The sequence below is a fragment of the Microcaecilia unicolor genome, chromosome 7 (assembly GCF_901765095.1).
Source record: "Microcaecilia unicolor chromosome 7, aMicUni1.1, whole genome shotgun sequence".
NCBI classification, from domain to species: Eukaryota; Metazoa; Chordata; class Amphibia; order Gymnophiona; family Siphonopidae; genus Microcaecilia; species Microcaecilia unicolor.
This window is the reverse complement of record NC_044037.1, coordinates 194,789,744-194,809,725: the sequence shown is the minus strand read 5'-3', so window position 1 is coordinate 194,809,725 and position 19,982 is coordinate 194,789,744.

Here is a 19,982-nt window from a genome sequence, read left to right as displayed (position 1 = left end):
ACTGGAGCACTCTCTTCAAGAGATTTGTAGTGCAGCAACATGGGCTTCTAAGCTCTTTTGCCCGACATTACAGGCTGGATGTGGCTGCCAAGAGGGACGCACATTTTGGAGTGCAAGTGCTGGCGCGTGGTGTGGCTTGTTCCCACCCTATCTAGGGATTGCTTTGATACATCCCATCTGTAATGGCTGCATCTGCTTGATGACAAGGAAGGGAAAATTAGGTTCTTACCGTGATAATTTTCTTTCCTTTAGTCATAGCAGATGCAGCCATGATCCCTCCCTGTCTGATTGCTATCTGCTGTAAATCTATTTCAGGTTCTGTTCATGTTTCCTGGAGATTCCATCCTTGGGAGAAAGTCGGAAAACAGTCTTCAGGATTCTTGTTCAATTAAAGGAGGATGACTTAATTCCCTCCAGTTTCATGTTTTGGAGGATGAGTTTATTCCCTCCAGTTATGTCTCAGTGGAGGATGAGTTTATGCCCTCCAGGAGGATGTTTCATTCCCTCCAGTCTGAGTTAATGCCCTTTGTTGTAGGGCCATCGTTCGCTGTGAGGAAAGCTCATGTTATTCCCATTGCGGTTTGCCATACTGCTTTGGAAGCTTCAAATACTGAAGAGAGGCAGTGGAGCAAGCTGCTATGAGGCACTGAAAAAAGTGTGCTCTCTATCTCCCTCTGCTGGTTGATGGACACAACCCATCTGTAATGGCTGCATCTGCTATGACTAAAGGAAAGAAAATTATCACAGTAAGAACCTAATTTTCCCATTTCTTCTCCTTGAATATCAAAATACATTTACATGGAAAGCGTAATTGGAAAACAGCCCTTAACTAACAGATTTCCTGTTTCATATCCAGAAATTTCTTCCGCCTCTCTTGGGTCCAACGGGCAATATCTGGGAACACTGAGACTTTGCTTCCTTTAAATACCAGGTGACCATTTTTAAAATAGTCTCATCAAAGATTCTTTATCTTGTAAAAAGACGAGCGTTACAATTAAGGTTGCTTTAGTCTCAGTGTTGTCTATAGACTGTTCAAGAAGGTTTGTTAGATCCAATGATTCATGTAAAGTAGCCTGTTTAGGTACATCTTGCTGCAAAGGAGCTTTTGTTTCCAAGTAATAAATTTTTTGCAGTGGGGGAAGTGATTGTTCAGGATATTTATATACCTCCTTTAAAAATTTGGCAAACAAGAAATAATTTTTTTTTTGTTACATTTGTACCCCATACTTTCCCACTCATGGCAGGCTCAATGTGGCTTACATATACAGGTACTTATTTGTACTTGGGGCAATGGAGGGTTAAGTGACTTGCCCAGAGTCACAAGAGCTGCCTGTGCCTGAAGTGGGAATTGAACTCAGTTCCCCAGGACCAGAGCCCACCACCCTAACCACTAGGCCACTCCACTCCCTATCTACTTTTTCTAATGCCGCAATATCTTTTTTTGAGATGGTGACCAGAATTGCACACAATATTTGAGATGCGGTCGCCCCATTTTATAAAGTCCTAATTTTTGTTTTTGATTCCTTTCCTAATACCTAACATTCTGTTTGCTTTCTTAGCCACTGCCACAGACTGAGCAGCGTTTCAACATATCATCAACGATGACACTTAGATCACTTTCCTGGTCGTTGACTCCTAATGTGGAACCTTGCATTATATAGCTATAGTTCGGGTTCCTCTTTCTGAGATGCATCACTTTGCACTTGCTCACATTAAATGTCACCTGCCCTTTGGATGCCAAGTCTCGTAAGGTCCTCTAATTTTTCCACAATCCTCTTGTGATTTAACAACTTTGAATCACTTTGTGTCATCAGCAAATTTAATTACCTCACTAGGTACTCCTATCTCTAGATCATTATAAATGTTAAAAAGCTTCGGTTCCAGCACAGACCCCTGGGGAACCTCACTATCTACTCTCCTTTAACAATACTGGCCATCTAACCCTACTCTGTTTTCTATCTTTTAACCAGTTTTTAATCCACAATAGAACACTATGTCCTATCCCGTGACTCCAATTTCTTCTGGAGTATTTCATGAGATACTTTGTTAAATGCCTTTTGAAAATCCAGATATGTAATAGAGTGGTGAGGCAAGATTTCCCTTCACTAAATCCGTTCTAGCTTTGACTCATTAATCCATGCTTTTTGAATATGCTCTGTAATTTTGTTCTTTATAATAGTCTCTAACATTTTGCTCACACAGATGTCAGGCTCACCAGTCTATAATTCCCAGCTGTCCTCGAATGTTTTTTTAACAATCTGTGTTACTTTGGCCACCCTCCAATCTTCTAGTACCATTCATGATTGTAAAGATAAATTACATATTACTAAACTATTGTTAGTTTCTCTGATTCGTTACCTTTGAGTACCATTTCTGGCACCAGTATCTCTCCCAAATCTTCCTTGGTGAAGACTGAAGCAAATAATTCATTTAATCCCTTTGCTATTGTCTTTCTGAGTTCCCCTTTTACCCCTTGGTCATCTAGCAGTCTAAATGATTCTTTTGCCAGCTTCTTGCTTTTAATATACCGTGAAAGAAAGTTGTGTTGGTGTGGAGGCAAAAAACATAGTAAAAAAAAATTTTTTGTCCCTCTTTGCCTTCCTTATGCTGTTTCTTATTTTCAGTCAGATCCTTCCATTTTCTGAAGGTTTTTCTTTTAGGTCGCTTCAGTGTGCTACTGTGGCTCGGAAAGTGAATAGAATGTTGGGTATTATTAGGAAAGGTATGGAAAACAGGTGTGAGGATGTTATAATGGCGTTATATTGCTCCATGGTGCGACTGCACCTTGAGTATTGTGTTCAATGCTGGTCGCCGCATCTCAAGAAAGATATAGTGGAATTGGAAAAGGTGCAGCGAGGGCGACTAAAATGATGGCGAGGATGGGACAACTTCCCTATGAAGAAAGACTAAGGAGGCTAGGGCTTTTCAGCTTGGAAAAGAGACAGCTGAGGGGAGTCATGATAGAGGTATATTGAATGGAGTGGAGCATGTGCATGTGAAGCATCTGTTCACGCTTTCCAAAAATACTAGGACTAGGGTGCATGCGATGAAACTCCAGTGTAGTAAATTTAAAATAAATCTGAGAAAATATTTCTTCACCCAATGCGTAATTAAACTCTGGAATTCGTTGCTGAGAATGTGATGAAGGCGGTTAGCTTGGCAGAGTTTAAAGGGGGTTAGAGACGATTTCCTAAAGGACAAGTCCATAAACCGTTACTAAATGGAGTTATGAAAAATCTACAATTCCAGGAATAACATGTATAGAATGTTTGTACGTTTGTGAAGCTTGGCAGGTGCCCTTGGCCTCGATTGGCTGCTGTCGTGGACAGGATGCTGGGCTCGATGGACCTTTGGTCTTTTCCCAGTGTGGCATTACTTATGTACTTCCTTCACCTTACTTTTAACCATTCTGGCTGTTCTTTGGTCTTCCTTCCTCATTTTTTTAATATATGGAATATATTTGGCCTGGATTTCCAAGATGGTATTTTTGAACAGCATGAATGTCTGATGTAAATTTTTGACCTTTGCAGCTGCTGCTCTGTTTTGGTTTTTTCACCATCTCATTTTATCATAGTCTCCTTTTTTGAAAGTTAAGTGCTAACGTATTGAATTTCCTGTGTGTATTTACTCTAAAGCTGATATCAAATCTGATCATATTATGATCACTGTTCCCAAGCAACCCCGGCATCATTGCCTGCTGCACCAGCTCATGTGCTCCACTAAAGGGCTCAGTCTAGAAGTTTTCCCTCTTGTTAGTACCAGTACCATCTGCTCTATAATGCAATCCTTGATTTCACCTCCCTAGCATGTCCTGATGATACATTTACCCAGTCAATATCAGTTTGAAACTGTGCATACTCTTTGTGACCTTGGACAAGCCATTTTTTTTTACCCTCCATTGTCTCAGATACCAACTTATTGTAAGTCTACTAGTGCAACCCATTAACTGCATTTGCATCTTTGTAACTTTGCTGTTAACTTGAATTTAAGAAACTTGAGTAACTTAAATTGAGACCCTCACAGGCCTTACCTTCCATCTAGAAGTGTAATGGTACTGGACCAAAGAAAAGCATATGTGACTCATGATTCTTTTGAGGTGGCAGTATGAGCCTCTGCCATAGGCCAATGGAACTTAAGGGCTATTGTAGTTGCAAGCTTGAGTATTAGATATGCAGCATAGGCTTGCTAATGTACCTTGTAAGGGAGATAATTTCTTTAGAGAAGAACATAAGAATAGCCATACTGGGTCAGACTAAATGGTCCATCTAGCCCAGTATCCTGTTTCTGACAGTGGCCAATTTGGTGCACAAGTACCTGCCAGAAACCCACATAGGTGCAAGAAGGACAAAGAAGCAATGGGTTTAATAAAAGATCATTGTTTCTATAGTTTAGACCCTTAGTGTAGCCATTATTCATTCTCTTCCCTAAGGCAGGATTTGTCAGCAGGCCTTAATGACAAAAAAAAAAAAAAAAAAAAGCTGCTGAAATGGACTGAGTGTGTGTGTGTGTGTGTGTGTGACAAGGGCCAAGGATAAGTACTGTTGGATAGCAATGGCAAATTAGACAAGATTGCAACCTGGTTGAGTGAACACAAGCAAAACTTAAGCCAGAGTAGAGAGTTGCACAGGGACAGAAATCCAACCTTTCCCTTCTGGAATCTAACACATCCCTATAAGAATTTAATGGTATGTTTAAAAAAAAAAAAAATTCCTGTCTGCTCTCTGAATTTGAGCCACACCACTGCAGGCAATGAAGGAAAGTTGGAACACACTGACATGTAAGGTTTCTCTGATTCACTGGCACTGTGTGCTAAGAAATTGTCAAATGCACACACCAGTAGGTAAGGTGGCGTCTGATGCTCGTGCCTATGTCATAGCTGAGGTTTGTGCATTAGCCTGGGAGCAGAGAGGATTAATAGTAACAGTAAATGATGGATAAAAACTGGAATGGTCCATCTAGTCTGACCAATAGACATAATCATAGAAGTCTGCCTGGCCCTAGCCTTATGTTCCAAATATTGGAGTTGCACTTGAATCCCACTCCAGCCTATTTATCTTCTCATTTGCTGGACACAGACTGTAAAAGTCTGTCCAGCACTGTCCTCATGTTCTGGCCTCTAAAGTTATTGTCTAAGCCCTTTCCAGCCCATCTTAAACCAGATTGCCATATATGAGAGACAGACCATACAGGTCTCCCGGTATGGGCCCTAGTTCATCACAGCCAGAGTTGCCATCTAAGTGTCACTCAACACATCCACACACATGCAGTCATTTAAGTTTAGGTTTTTTTTTTTTTATAACTTCCATTGTCTAATTAAAGATCCTCTGTTTATCCTATGCCTTTTTGAATTTCATCACCATTTGTATCTCTACTACCTCCTTAATAAAGACTTCCCGTATCTGTGTTGTTAAAGCGAACAGGAGGAGGACACAGAACTCAAAGAACTTGGTTGGTACTCGGTAGGTGAGATGCTGGTGCAAGTGCAGCATACACTATCATGGGAACCCCGCAGGAACTGTTTCTGTCCCCATGGGATCCCCGTAGACCTGCTTTCATCCCTGTGGGAATCTTGTGAACCCCGTTCCTGCGCAAGTCTCTAATCCAGAGCCATCCAGGAGCCTTTTATCAAGGAAAAGCACTGCCACTCTGGTTTAGCCTGCTTGTATGGCAGATGTTTGTTTACTTTTCCACTCCTTTGTCATGATATTAGGTGTAGACTTACATCTACTACTACTACTATTTAGCATTTCTATAGCGCTACAAGGCATACGCAGCACTGCACAAACATAGAAGAAAGACAGTCCCTGCTCAAAGAGCTTACAATCTAATAGACAAAAAATAAAGTAATCAATTAATGTGAACGGGAAGGAAGAGAGGAGGGTAGGTGGAGGCGAGTGGTTACAAGTGGTTACGAGTCAAAAGCAATGTTAAAGAGGTGGGCTTTCAGTCTAGATTTAAAGGTGGCCAAGGATGGGGCAAGACGTAGGGGCTCATGAAGTTTATTCCAGGCGTAGGGTGCAGCGAGACAGAAGGCGCGAAGTCTGGAGTTGGCAGTAGTGGAGAAGGGAACAGATAAGAAGGATTTATCCATGTAGCGGAGTGCACGGGAAGGGGTGTAGGGATGGACGAGTGTGGAGAGATACTGGGGAGCAGCAGAGTGAGTACATTTATAGGTTAGTAGAAGAAGTTTGAACAGGATGTGAAAATGGATAGGGAGCCAGTGAAGGGTCTTGAGGAGAGGGGTAGTATGAGTAAAGCGACCCTGGCGGAAGATGAGACGGGCAGCAGAGTTTTGAACCGACTGGAGAGGGGAGAGGTGACTAAGTGGGAGGCCAGCAAGAAGCAGATTGCAGTAGTCTAAACGAGAGGTGACAAGGGTGTGGATGAGGGTTTTGGTAGAGTGCTCGGAAAGAAAGGGGCGGATTTTATGGATGTTGTAAAGAAAGAAACGACAGGTCTGGGCAATCTGCTGGATATGAGCAGAGAAGGAGAGAGAAGAGTCAAAGATGACCCCAAGGTTTCGAGCTGAGGAGACAGGGAGAATTAGAGAGTTGATAGTCTCTTCAGCAAGAATGGTCTTCATATTAGTACTCATTTTTTGGTCATTAGAAATCAGGATTACTGCAATGCTGTTTTTCCTTCTTCAAATTGTTAACAGTGTAATCTTATACGGTTCTTTAGATTGGTTAATGGATACAGATTTTGTGTGGGGCTTTTCTGCCAGGAGGCTCTAGGTTTATTGCTCAGACATAGGACATGCAGCTTTTGCAAATTTTGGCCCTCTAACAGACCCAGGTAGTCAAATTGATAACTACTATGGGAAATAGGTTGTTTTATGATTCTTAAAAACAGGACAATTTCAACCCAGCCTACAGGCAAGGGCCTTGAGTGAATTTATGGTGTAGGAATAGTTCAAGATACTTTCTATAGGAACTTTACATTTTTCCATTGCTAGGCAGGGTATAATGAGCTACACATATGGGTTAAGGTCATCCTGAAGGCTGCAAACCCTCTTTCCCAAAGCCCAGAAACATCAGAAAAAGCTCTCTGAGCATGTGCTAATGCTCACTTCCTAGCACCTGACACCCCTCCTCCTTGGTCTATTTTGGCTGTCTCTCTTTATAGTTGTTATTGGTTTTGATCAAATAGTGCCCAAGAAGATAGGTGAGATGCCCTAGGGCTCAATTACGGTCCCCTGTAAATCCAGCATTGTTCACAACGCAGTAGTTGTTGATACCAATCTCCACTTCTAATGTTTGTGGAGAGTAAAGTGAAAAAATTGAAAACTTAAAAAATTATTTTGAAAAAAAGCACTTAGTCTCACATGCTATATTTCAATTGGATGTATGTATCCACTATATTTTTTTAACTGTTTTTAATTTGACTAGTTTTTGGGCATCACAGTAGTGGGTCATATCTTTTTGCTGTTTTTGCTAACCATCACACTGTACTCCTATGCCACATGCCTAATCCCATAGTAACTAGGTTGCTGGTATATATATTTTGCCCTCTAGTTGAGGGTTTTTTCACATTATAATCTCCCCTCTGTGTTTCCCTTGTTAAACTCCTGAAAGCGTGCCCAAATGTTCCTGTAACTAGGACATAATACACTAACATTACAGAAATGTTGGGTAGACATTTCCTAAATTGTAAGGAGTAGGAAACATGTTAGTCTATTTCCATACAGTTATTATTGAAATCCTTTTCACAATTGCCTTTCACCGCTGTTACTATTTCCATCTCAACACTCCTGTTTAGCTCCCCTGTCATTTCCTTTCACTTTGCTTTTTTTTTTTGTTACATTTGTACCCCACGCTTTCCCACTCATGGCAGGCTCAATGTGGCGGGCAATGGAGGGTTAAGTGACTTGCCCAGAGTCACAAGGAGCTGCTTGTGCTGGGAATTGAACTCAGTTCCCCAGGACCAAAGTCCACCACCCTAACCACTAGGCCACTCCTCCACTCCAATTAACTTACATGACATTCCAGTACCTTTTCTTCTTCACATGGAAGTCCACACTTTATTGCAACTCATATTTCTATTACCCATACTGTCACTCTACCACAGCATTACACCTGAGTTGAAAGGGTTTGCTGAATATGGTAGACTCCTATGTACCTGTGCACCCTTAGCTTGGGACTCACCCATATGTGTGGCTGATTATATCCTGCTTGTCCATGGAGAAAGTGAAGTTGCTTGCCTGTAATGTTCTTTATGGACAGCAGGAGCCACACAACTCTCCCACCTCCCCTCAGGGTTGAAGTTACTCTTAGCTATAGACCAGACTGAGGAGAAGGGGTGGTAGTTGTTAGGGAGGGAGCATTCACACATACCCAGAGTGGCTGATTTATCTACCTGTCCATAAGGAACCTATGTTACAGGTAAGCAACTTCACTGGCTATGAAAGGGAATTGATTATGCTCTGTAACACATAGAGAAATGCCCACGTTGCGTAAAATATATTGGATTCATAACACGAAAACCTCCACTTCCAGTATTGTTTGTTGCCATTTACTCTAGCTACAGCTGCCTCCAATTTAGATGAGGAGTTTCATGTAGAGGGGCTTCACACTTAGGGTCTCAGTAGCAACCTCAGATAAATTTCCTCAAGCTAAGAGTAGTTCTGAACACTCAGTTTTCAAACAGCGTCATTATCCTAGTCAAATGAACAGGTAGTTACATTCTACCTAAACAAGTAGGGAGAAATAGGTTAGACCTCTGTGTGTGGAAACTCGGAATTTGAAACTGGGCTGACTTAAGGGATGACCAAGGGCCACAGAGTGAGCAGGAAAGGAAAATGTCCTGGTAGGCAGACTTAGGGTTACAACTAGTTAGAGAGAAAATTATAAATAAAATAAAGATCACTTAAGATACAGAAGGGAGGGAAGTTGTGAGAATAACAATTTCAAGTGAAGGGATGAGGGGAGGCTGCCACAGGGTACCGCCCAAGTGGTGAGACCCAAGCTAGTGTGAGGGAAAGGCCTTCATACTGATGTAAGTTTTCAACATCTGTTTGATCTTTTTGAAAGCGATTTCTAAATGAAGGTCTAGGGGTGGGTGGTTTTATAGAGTTGGGGCGACAACAGTGAAGCAAAAATAATGCTGGCAGGAAATCATACATAATGGCAGTGAAATCGTTGCACCCTGGCTTGTTCCCATGAAAAAGGCAGCAAAATGGATGTCTGTTGGGACACATAGAGCCTAAGATAAGTGCAGCCCTGCCGAATATACAGCAGTTTTATTCACAGTTCAATATATCACAGTTTTGTATTTTTGACATGTCAATTTGAATCACTTTATTTTGAGTCACTAATGGATGGAGGGGGGGTTTTGTCAATTGATTAAATTTATCACCAGAGACGTCTTTGAATCAAGGAACAAGACCTGCGTGATTGATGAGACTTTTCCCCCACATTTGTAAGCAAGTGCACTTTTGAGATCTCCTAGTCCAATTTTGGTTGATATTGATTTTTGTGGTATAGTTAGGGTCCATGATAATTAGCTGATAACCAAATAATTATTAATTGCTTCATTATAAACCCATACCATGAGTGTTGTGTGCCATTCTGGTCACTGCATCTCAAAAAAAAGACATAGTGGAAAAAAAAGGTACAAAAAAGACTAACTAAAATGATGAAGGGAATGGAACAAATCCCCCTCTGAGGAAGGCCAAAGAAGTTAGGGCTCTTCAGCTTGGAGAAGAGATGGCTGAAGGGAGATATGACAGAGGTCTATAAAATACGTGTACAGCAGGTAAATACAAGTCAGTTGTTTACACTTTCAAAAAAATACAAAGACTATGAGGACATGCAATAAAGTTACTAATTAGTACATTCAAAATAAATCAGAGAAAACATTTTTTCACACAACTCATAATGGAGTTCTGGAATTCATTGCTGGAGGATGTGGTAAACGGTGTTAGTGCAGATGAGTTCAAAAAGATTTGGACAAATTTCTGAAGGAAAGGTCCATAAACCATACTTAAGGGGACTTGGGGGAATCCATTGCTTATCCCTGGGAATAGGCAGCTTCCTTGTGGCGTGGATCAGCCACTGTTGGAAACAGGATACTTGATGGGCACTTGGTCTGACCCAGAACAGCCATTCTTAGTTCTTATGTACATCATACCCTCAAGAACTGGCAGATAAAAGCCCTGGTAATTACTATGGAATTTGCAATAATCAGTATTATTGCATTATTGTGCTACAGCTGTTGGATTTACTAAATTCCTATCTCCATTCCCTCTTGTAGCTGTTTTTCAGCTGCAGGGGGTTAGCTTATGACATAAAATAATAATGAAATCAATCCATAAATGAATACACTAGGCTTTGAAAGTGTCTCAGATGTCTGAAGCTGCAGCATCTGCTCCTGTACAGAAACCATGGGAATGCTTTTCTACTGAAAGAATGAAATGAGATTTATCATCTCGTACGGAGAGCTTAACCTTCTTGGAGAATTTGAAGATTGAGAACAGAAGATCCAAGAGCCCAACATAACTGGAGGGAATTCATCGGAGGAATCAGAGAATATGGTAAGTGACATTGAGCTGCCAAATTCTTTCCACATTTTGGCCCCAGTAAACCATATGCAGTCTAAAGATTTGTTTATATATTTGCAAAGGGTGATTTTCACAAGGAAACAGACCAGATAAAATTACATTGATTTCTTATTACTAATTCTAGATATTATCATCATGTTTTATTTCTCATGTTGCTTTCCTTTGATGCATGGCATGTTTTCAGATTACTATGGTCCATTATAATAAACTTTATAATTTGGTTGTAACAAATTGAGGTCACCTCCTCCTTAGTAAATCTGTATCTATTTTAACAGTCAAATCTACTAGAACAAATGGGGTTTTTTTTCATTTCTTGTTTAAAAGAAGGAATCACTGTATTTTGAAAGGGTCCAGGACCAGCAGGTTAATTAGATGGTGGGTAGAAGAAAAATCATAGGGGCCCCAACTATTGAAAGAAATTGAGAGTTTGAATGCATCTAATTCATCAGTGTTTTAGAGGCTGCTCGCTTTTATTTTATTACATTTTGCAATATGTAATACAAGTATCCACTTGCTTTAGAAAGAAAGAAGATAGAAATTTCCAATAAAGAAACTACATTTTTCATTAGACCACGAACATGGGGAAGTGAAACCTAAAGTAGGATAAGGAGATTCAATAAGAAATAAGGAAAATATAAAACAGTAATATGATTGAAACTCACAAACATAACCCTTATAGCCCAACCGTCATAGAATCTTCTTCATCTCAATGAAAGCCTTAAGCTGTTCAGGACACTGACCAGAATATTAACAAAAGAACTTATATATTTAGTAGTGGCCAGTAAGGGGGCAATTCTATATCTGGATGTCTCCATTAAATGCCCCGACTATGCACGGTGCGTGCCTATTGTACTACTGCATCAGGGTACCCGGTCAAAATAGCCCCGACAAAATGGCTCCCGACATAATAGACCCTAACATAACAGCCACTGTCAAAACGGCCTGCCCACAATATAGCCCTTGACAAATTAGCCCCCCGACAAAAGGGCCCGATCAGGCTGCCCAGAAAATGGCACTGCATTTATTTCCTAATAATCTTACCTTTGCCAAACAGGATAAGGTTGATAAGACTATGAAAATGATGATAGTATTGTGGGTTTTTTTTTAATTAGCATGTTGATGGAAGAATAGTTTCCTTAAACAGCAGAAGAGATCATGAATACCAGTTGGTAGCTATAGAATTTTGTTTATATATGTTGTATATAATGCAATGCTGATAGGAGCCTTACCAGCTTATTTTCGAAAGAGACGGACGCCCATCTTCCGACACAAATCAGGAGATGGACATCCGTCTCAAAAACAGGTATAATCGAAAGCTGAATTTGGACGGCCCCAACTGCTTTCCGTCACGGGGACGAGCGAAATTCTTGGGGGCGTGGCCGAACGGTAGCGAAGGCGGGACAGGGGCATTCCGGGGCGTGGTTAACAGATGGACCTCCGCGCCTTATAATGGAAAGAAGCAAGACGTCCCCGACGAGCATTTAGTCCACACAAAGTTGGCCCTGTTTTTTTCACGACCAAGCTTCCAAAAAGTGCCCAAACTGACCAGATGACCACCGGAGGGAATCGGGGATGATCTCCCCTGTCTCCTCCAGTGGTCACTAACCCCCTCCCACCCTAAAAAACAAACTGTTTAAATATTTTTTTCCAGCCTCTATGTCAGCCTCAAATACCATACCTAGCTCTATGACAGCAGTATGCAGGTCCCCCGAGCAATTTTAGTTTAGTTGGTGCTGCGCGGGACCCATGCAGAGAGCAAAAATCGGAAGAAAAAAAAACATGCAAGTGCAGTCAGGGACATCCAAAAAAAAAAACATGCAAGTGCAGTCAGGGACTCCAAATTAAAACAATAGTAATAAGGGGATTCAAACCAGCCCCTTTCTGATTATAAGACTTATGCTCTAACCACTGCACCACTTATTTAGATATGCCTTCCCTTTCCATTAAGTCTCTCCAAGTTTCTGTCAGCCAATCACAGTCCATTTACCTGACATTGGTGTCAGCTAAACGAGCTGTGATTGGCTGACAGAAACTTGGAGGGACTTAATGGAAAGGGAAGGAACTCTAGTCAGCTGAATAAGTGGTGCAGTGGTTAGAGCACAGGTTTTGTAATCAGAAAGTGGCTGATTCAAATCCCACTATTACTATTGTTTTAATTTGGACCTCCCTGACTGCACTTGCATGTTTTTTTTTCTTCCGATTTTGCTCTGGTTCGAATCCCCCTATTACTATTGATTTAATTTGGACGTCCCTGACTGCACTTGCATGTTTTTTTTGGGACGTCCCTGACTGCACTTGCATGGTTTTTTTTCTTCCGATTTTTGCTCTCTGCATGGGTCCCGCGCAGCACCAACTAAACTAAAATTGCTCCGGGGACCTGCATACTGCTGTCATGGAGCTAGGTATGATATTTGAGGCTGGCATAGAGGCATCTCAGGGGGACCAGTGCACTACGAATGCTGGCCCCTCCCACGACCAAATGGCTTGGATTAGGTCCGTTTTTGAGATGGCCGGCAGCGGTTTCGATTATCGCTGAAAACCGCGGACGGCCATCTCTAGGTCCAGCGATCTCACCATTTGTGTCGTCTATCTCTAGAGTCGACACAAATGATGGGATTTCAGCGGGCCAAACCGTATAATCGAAACCGAAGATGGATGGCCATCTCATTTCGATTTTACGGTTCGCTCCGCCTCTTTGCGGAGCCGTCTCCGGAGATGGATGTTTTTACACATGGGCGTTCGCGTTTGATTATGCCCCTCTTTGTCAGTGAAGATTTCACTTGTAGTTTATACTCTTTCTTTGTGACGTTATTTTTTCTAGGGGGGCTATTTTCTTAAGGGCTGATTTGTCAAGGGCTATTTTGTTACAAGGCTGTTTTGTCAGGGCTTTTTTGTCGGAGCTATTTTGTCAGGGCTATTATGACAGAGTGCCATTTTCGGGTACCCAGTCAAAATGGCCTCCGACAAAATAGCCCCAACAAAAAAGCTCCAAACAAAATACCTCCCGACATAATAGCCCCTGACATAACAGCCACTGCCAAAACGACCTGCCCACAATATAGCCCTTGGCAAATTAGCCCCCCCCCCCCCGACAAAAGGGCCCGATCAGGCTGCCCAGAATATGGCACTGCATTTGTTTCCTAATAATCTTACCTTGCCAAACAGGATAAGGTTGGTAAGACTATGAAAATGATGATAGTATTGTGTTTTGTTTTTTAATTAGCATGTTGATGGAAGAATACTTTCCTTAAACAGCAGAAGAGATCATGAATACCAGTTGGTAGCTATAGAATTTTGTTTCTTTATATATGTTTTATATAATGCAATGCTGGTAGGAGCCTTTATCAGTGAAGATTTCACTTGTAGTTTATGCTTTTTTTTGTGATGTTATTTTTTCTAGGGGGGGGCTATTTTGTGAGAGGGGCCATTTTGTCAAGGGCTATTTTGTGAGAGGGGCCATTTTGTCAAGGGCTATTTTGTTAGGGTGCCATTTTCATTATATTAATTGTGGCTTCTAAGGATCTAAGCTAAAAGTTATTCCTGACTTATCTAGGAATACTCAAAGGAGACGCCAGGAATTCTTGGCCTTGCGCTCTCGGGTGCAAGCTATGGGTATAAATTTTTTGCTTCAGTTTCTTTGTATTTGTTGTTTTACTTTTCAGAATAATTCCTGTGTCTTTACTGATCCTAAGCAAATGTTAGAGTTTGTGGATTCTAAAGACGAATTCAAAGTTCAGACATGAATCCTGCAACTATTTGGGAATATCTTTAGGCCAGCTGAGGATTGTTCCTGATATTGTTGACTATTCATTTCATTTTTCTTTTTTGTTTAATTTAATTCTTTAATATCTTGGTCTCATTACCTAATGTTTATGGACTGATTATTAACATTTTCATGATAATTGATGGCATGTAATATCTTTTTCCTTATTTCTTTAGTTGCATTGTAATAATGTGATAGTAATGTTTTGAATTGGATAAATAAAAATTAAAAAAAGAAATCATGTGCAAGGGGTACATAAATGTAGATACCCAGTAGAATTGCTCCTCACATTTATATAAGTACTCTATCTATAACCCAGCGGCATACCTACCTTACATAGCACCCAGGGCAGACACACACACCCTCCTCTAAGCAAGGGGGTGCACGGAGCAGGCACACACTGCCCATTCTGCCAGTCCCCTGCCCCCTCAGATGTCAACTTCCTGTTCCAGGGTAGGGGACCAACAGAGCCAACAGCACACGCCTACTCCATGTACCCCCTCACTGCTGGCATCTGAGGCAGACTGCCCCCACTGCCCCACCATAGGTACGCTAGATCTTTAACCACTGCTGAAATCCAATCTAACCAATGAGACACTTCAGCTCATTTTCGAAAGTGATCGCCGGCCATTTTCCGACATAAATCGGGAGATGGTCGGCGATCTCGGAAAAGCGGCCAAATCGGTATAATCGAAAGCTGCTTTTTTGGCAACATCACCACTTTCCCGTCATGTCACCAGCCAAAGTTCAAAGGGGCGTGTCAGCGGCGAAGCGAAGGCAGGGCATGGGCGTGGCTACCAGATGGCCAGCTTTTGGCGATAATGGAAAAAAAAACAGGTATAAGCAGTATATCGCCGGGTTTACTTGGTCCTTTTATTTTCACAACCAAGCCTCAAAAAGGTGCCCCAAATGACCAGATGACCACTGGAGGAAATGGGGGATGACCTCCCCATACTCCCCCAGTGGTCACCAACCGCCTCCCATACTAAAAAAATAAAACTAAAAACCTTTTTTGCCAGCCTGTATGCCAGCCTCAAATGCCATACCCATCTCCATGACAGCAGAATGTGTTCTATCCTCCGACAGCCTTTCCCTGGTTGCGATTTGGCTCTTGGGTGAGTGTGACACCTTTTCTGTTAGGTGCCCTGCAGAGTCACATCAGCAATGCATTGTGGTGGGTGTAGGGTAGTGGGCTCTACTCCCATGGTGCTTTTCCCCCCTGCTAACTGGGTCAGAGTGTGCCCTGTTTTGTTTCCGGTAGTCCATGAGGTAGTGGCCATTTTTGTAAGCCAGTTTTAGATCCCTTTCATGTGTTACCCATGTTACAGAACGTTATTACCTTGAATGTTGCTGAAAGAGGGCATTGTACACCATTCTGCCAGCTCTGACCTACTGCTAATCTCAGTACCAGGGAGACTCTTTGCCAGTGGGGCACAACCTCTGATCTGCAGTTAACTGTGAGTAAACGTGCTTATTCAAATAAAGGACTTTTTCAAAGAGATTAGTCTTCAGGTGTCAACTGGTGTGCCAAGGGTATACAGCAGCAACAAGTCCTCTAGGCCTGCGTGTATGCAAGTCCCTGGAGCACTTTTAGTGGGCAAAAAAACAAAAAGACACAAAAACTGCTTACTGAATAATACCAACAAACAGAAAAGCAGAGAAGGTTAAGAAATGCCTTGGATTTCGCTGGGTTGGAGATGGCCGGCATTTTTTCCCATTATCGCTGAAAAACAAACCCGGCCATCTCAAACCCGGCGAACTCCAAGGCATTTGGCCGGGCTAAACTGTATTATCGAAAAAAAAGATGGCCGGCCATCTTTTTCGATAATACGGTTCTGGCCAGCTGTAGCGCCGCCGCCAACATAGATCGCCAGCGATCTATTTGGCCGGCGACGTTCAAATATGCCCCTCACTATCACCCAGATTCTATAAAGGTCACCCAAATTTGGGTGCAATCTTGAGAAGCACATGCAAATTAATTAATGAGCTATTAACAACTAATAATTGGATGTTAATTATTGGTGTTTATCGTTACTAATTAGAATTTGCACACACATCTGCTTGCACGCTATTCTATAACACTGGGCACCTAAATCCCATAACATGCAACCCAAAAGGGGCCATGGCCAGAGGAGGGGCATGGGCGACTCAAAGGCATTCTGAAAATTTGGATGTAGTGCTAGAGAATACCGTGGAATTGCATTTGACTCGTGCACCGAGATTTACACCAGGCGTAAGTCCAGGCACCCAAAGTTGGGCATGGGAATTGGGGCTACGCACTATTCTTAAAGGGTGCTTAGCCCGTAACATCTGTTATAGAATAGTGCTGAGCACCACTTTTTGAGCGCTATTTACTGAATCTGGCCCTATATGGATAGAGCCAGCATTGAAGTAGGCAAAGCATTCAGCTACTTGAGTGGAGGGGATATTCTACTGCTACCTGTATAGATATGCAGTTTAATTTAGGACAAAAAAAAGACTGTCTTATATTAAACTACATGAAGGGGCATAATCGAACGGGGCGCCCAAGTTTTCATGAGGGCGTCCTCGCAGGATGGCCCCTTAAAGGGGCGGGGCAACCCATATTATCGAAACAAGATGGACGTCCATCTTTCATTTCGATAATACGGTCGGGGATGCCCAAATCATAAAATTTAGGTCAGACTTAGAGATGGTCATCTTTAGGTCATTTTTGAGATGGTCGTCCCCGGTTTTCAGCGATAATGGAAACCGAGGGCGCCCATCTCACAAATGACCAATTCCAAGCCATTTGGTCGTGGGAGGAGCCAGCATTCGTAGTGCACTGGTCCCCCTGACATGCCAGGACACCAACCGGGCACCCTAGGGGGCACTGCAGTGGACTTCAGAAAAAGGACCCAGGTGCATTGCTCCCTTACCTTGCGTGCTGAGCCCCCCAACCCCCCCCCCCAAAAAAACCCAAAACCCACAACTGTACACCACTACCATAGCCCTTAGGGATGAATGGGGGGCACCTATATGTGGGTACAGTGGGTTTCTGGTGGGTTTTGGAGGGCTCACATTTACAACCACAAGTGTAACAGGTAGGAGGGGGAATGGGTCTGGGTCCACCTGCCTGAAGTACACTGCACCCACTTCAACTGTTCCAGGTACCTGCATACTGCTGCAATGGACCTGAGTATGGCATTTGAGGCCGGCAAAAAAGTATTTTTAAAGAGTTCTTTTTAGGGTGGGAGGGGGTTAGTGACCGCTGGGGGAGTAAGGGGAGGTCATCCCCGATTCCCTCCGGTGGTCATCTGGTCAGTTCGGGCACCTTTTTGATGCTTGGTCGTGAAAACAAATGGCCCGAGTAAAGTCCAAGTGTTCATCAGGGACGCCCTCCTTTTTTCCATTATCGGCCGAGGACGCCCATTTCCTAAGCACGCCCCAGTCCCGCCTTCGCTACACTGCCGACATGCCCCCATGAACTTTGGTCGTCCCCATGATGGAAAGCAGTTGAGGGCGCCCAAAATCAGCTTTCGATTTTGCCGATTTGGGCGACCTTGCGAGAACGCCCATCTCCTGATTTCTGTCAGAAGATGGGCGCCCTCCTCTTTCGAAAATTCACCTGACAGTTGTATATATGGTGGCTGAATATCACCACTATCTGTGAGGATCCCTAATTAGAAAACAGATGGTATAAAAAAGCAAAACTTAAATGACTGTATGTGTGGTGCTTAGATGGCAACCTGGCTGTGAAGAACTAAGTCCAGTGTTGAGCAGACTTTTACAGTCTGTGTCCCATATATGGCAACATAGATTAGGATGTGCTGGAGAGGTCTTCAACAGCAACTAAGTAGTTGGAACGTAAGGACAATGCCGGGCGGACTTCTGTGGTCTGTATACTAAAAAAATGGCAAAGAAAGATCAGGATCAAGTATTCTTATCCACATTCATTGTTGGTTTAATCATGAATAGATAATGAGGTGACCGCCAATTTCTACTATGTTACTATGTAAGCTACTGCTGGTGACCATATTATACATATATTCAGAGCTGCCACCTCTCCGTTTAGCAGTGCTAAATATATGTGTTTAAATCAGTATTTAAAAAAAAATACAATCACTGCCCAGACTGAAAATTGACTCGACTGTTTCCAGAATCCCAGCTTCCTATAAGAAATAACCACAATGTCTGTTATAGTTGTGTATCAAGCAACAAATATGTTTACAGACCCTTTCTGATGTTTTCCTTCTCCTTTTTTTCACCTTCTTTACATATCACAACCTGCATGCCCATGCAGAGCTAGCTCTACCACTAGGCAGACTAGATATCTGCCTAGGGTGGCATTGGTGCAAGAGTCAGGTCACTAGTCTAGAGAAGAATCTGCATGGTCCAACACAGGGCTTCAAGCACACGTGTACATTCAAGGCCTGTCACATTCCATCCTTCTGAAACAAGAAGTTTGAAGGAAGCAGAATGTGACAGGCCTTGAATGTGCACGTGTACTCAAGGCCCTGCGCCAGTCGATTCTTCTTAATGGAGAAGGCCAAGGTAGATTTTGTGGTAACAGTGCAGCAGCTGCAACAGTAACAAAAAGTATGGTAGGCCCAGCAGGGAGAAGGGAAGGGGTGATGCTGGACATCATGGAGAGAATGGGGGAGATGCTTGTCTCTCCATGAGGGACAGAAGGAAGAAGATTCTGGACAATATGAGGGATGCAGCCCTGTGCCCAGACAGTACCTAGAGCCTTTTCTGGAGCCAGGGGTTAGAAGGCTATCTCCATTGAGATGATCTATCAGTGCCACTTTATAAAGTCAACAGTAACTATTACAGTAGAGGAAGAAGACACCTTCCTTTCTTCCTCAAGATCAAGTGCATCACCAAACCCATCACCCTGAATGAATAGCTCCTTGCCCTTTGAATTTTCTAATCGGGTTTTTGATTATTTCATTAAGACAAATTACATTTATAGAATAACTGTGTGCATCACCATAAGGCTATTCAGAACTTCAAAAGCTTTTTTTTCCCCTATAGATTATGAAGAGCAGTTGGCTGGTTGCTGTCATCCTGTTCCTTTCTGTACCTGAAGGTCAAGCATTTCAGAACTGCTGTCAACAAAGAAAATGTTACTGCAAATTCTATAAAATCCTACATAATCCTGGGAACCATGCAGTTGGTCTACTAACTATGGGCAAAAGGAAGCCCAGTTCTTTCATCTATCCTGTAGCTCTCCAATCAGGATCACCAGCAATGTGGGTGCTTAATGGGTGTATTAAAGTCACTCAGTCTGCTGCCAAAGCTCCCCTTTCCAAGACTACCACTGCTCCAATCAGCCAAAGCATTCTTCTTGGCTTCTGCAACAAACTCTTTCATCAGTACATGACAAACCTGGCACTTGAAACCCAGTAAGACCTATGCAATGTCCCATTGGCTACCAAGAGATCTGTACCATGATGGCAATGACTGACACATAAATTTTGCCTAAGTGCCAGAATGAGTGGAACAGTGTTTTTATAGTTTGTTGTCTTGTTTTAGAATTATTTCATGCTAGTTTAGAATAAGGAGTTTTGAAATGCCATATACAGTACATAACCTTTATCCATTGGAGAAGAACAGCAAAGCCAAACAGAACAAGGCAGCTTAGCTTGTTCAGAGCTTTTGTACATTTTTGCCAAAAGGGCCAATGCATGAAAAAACATG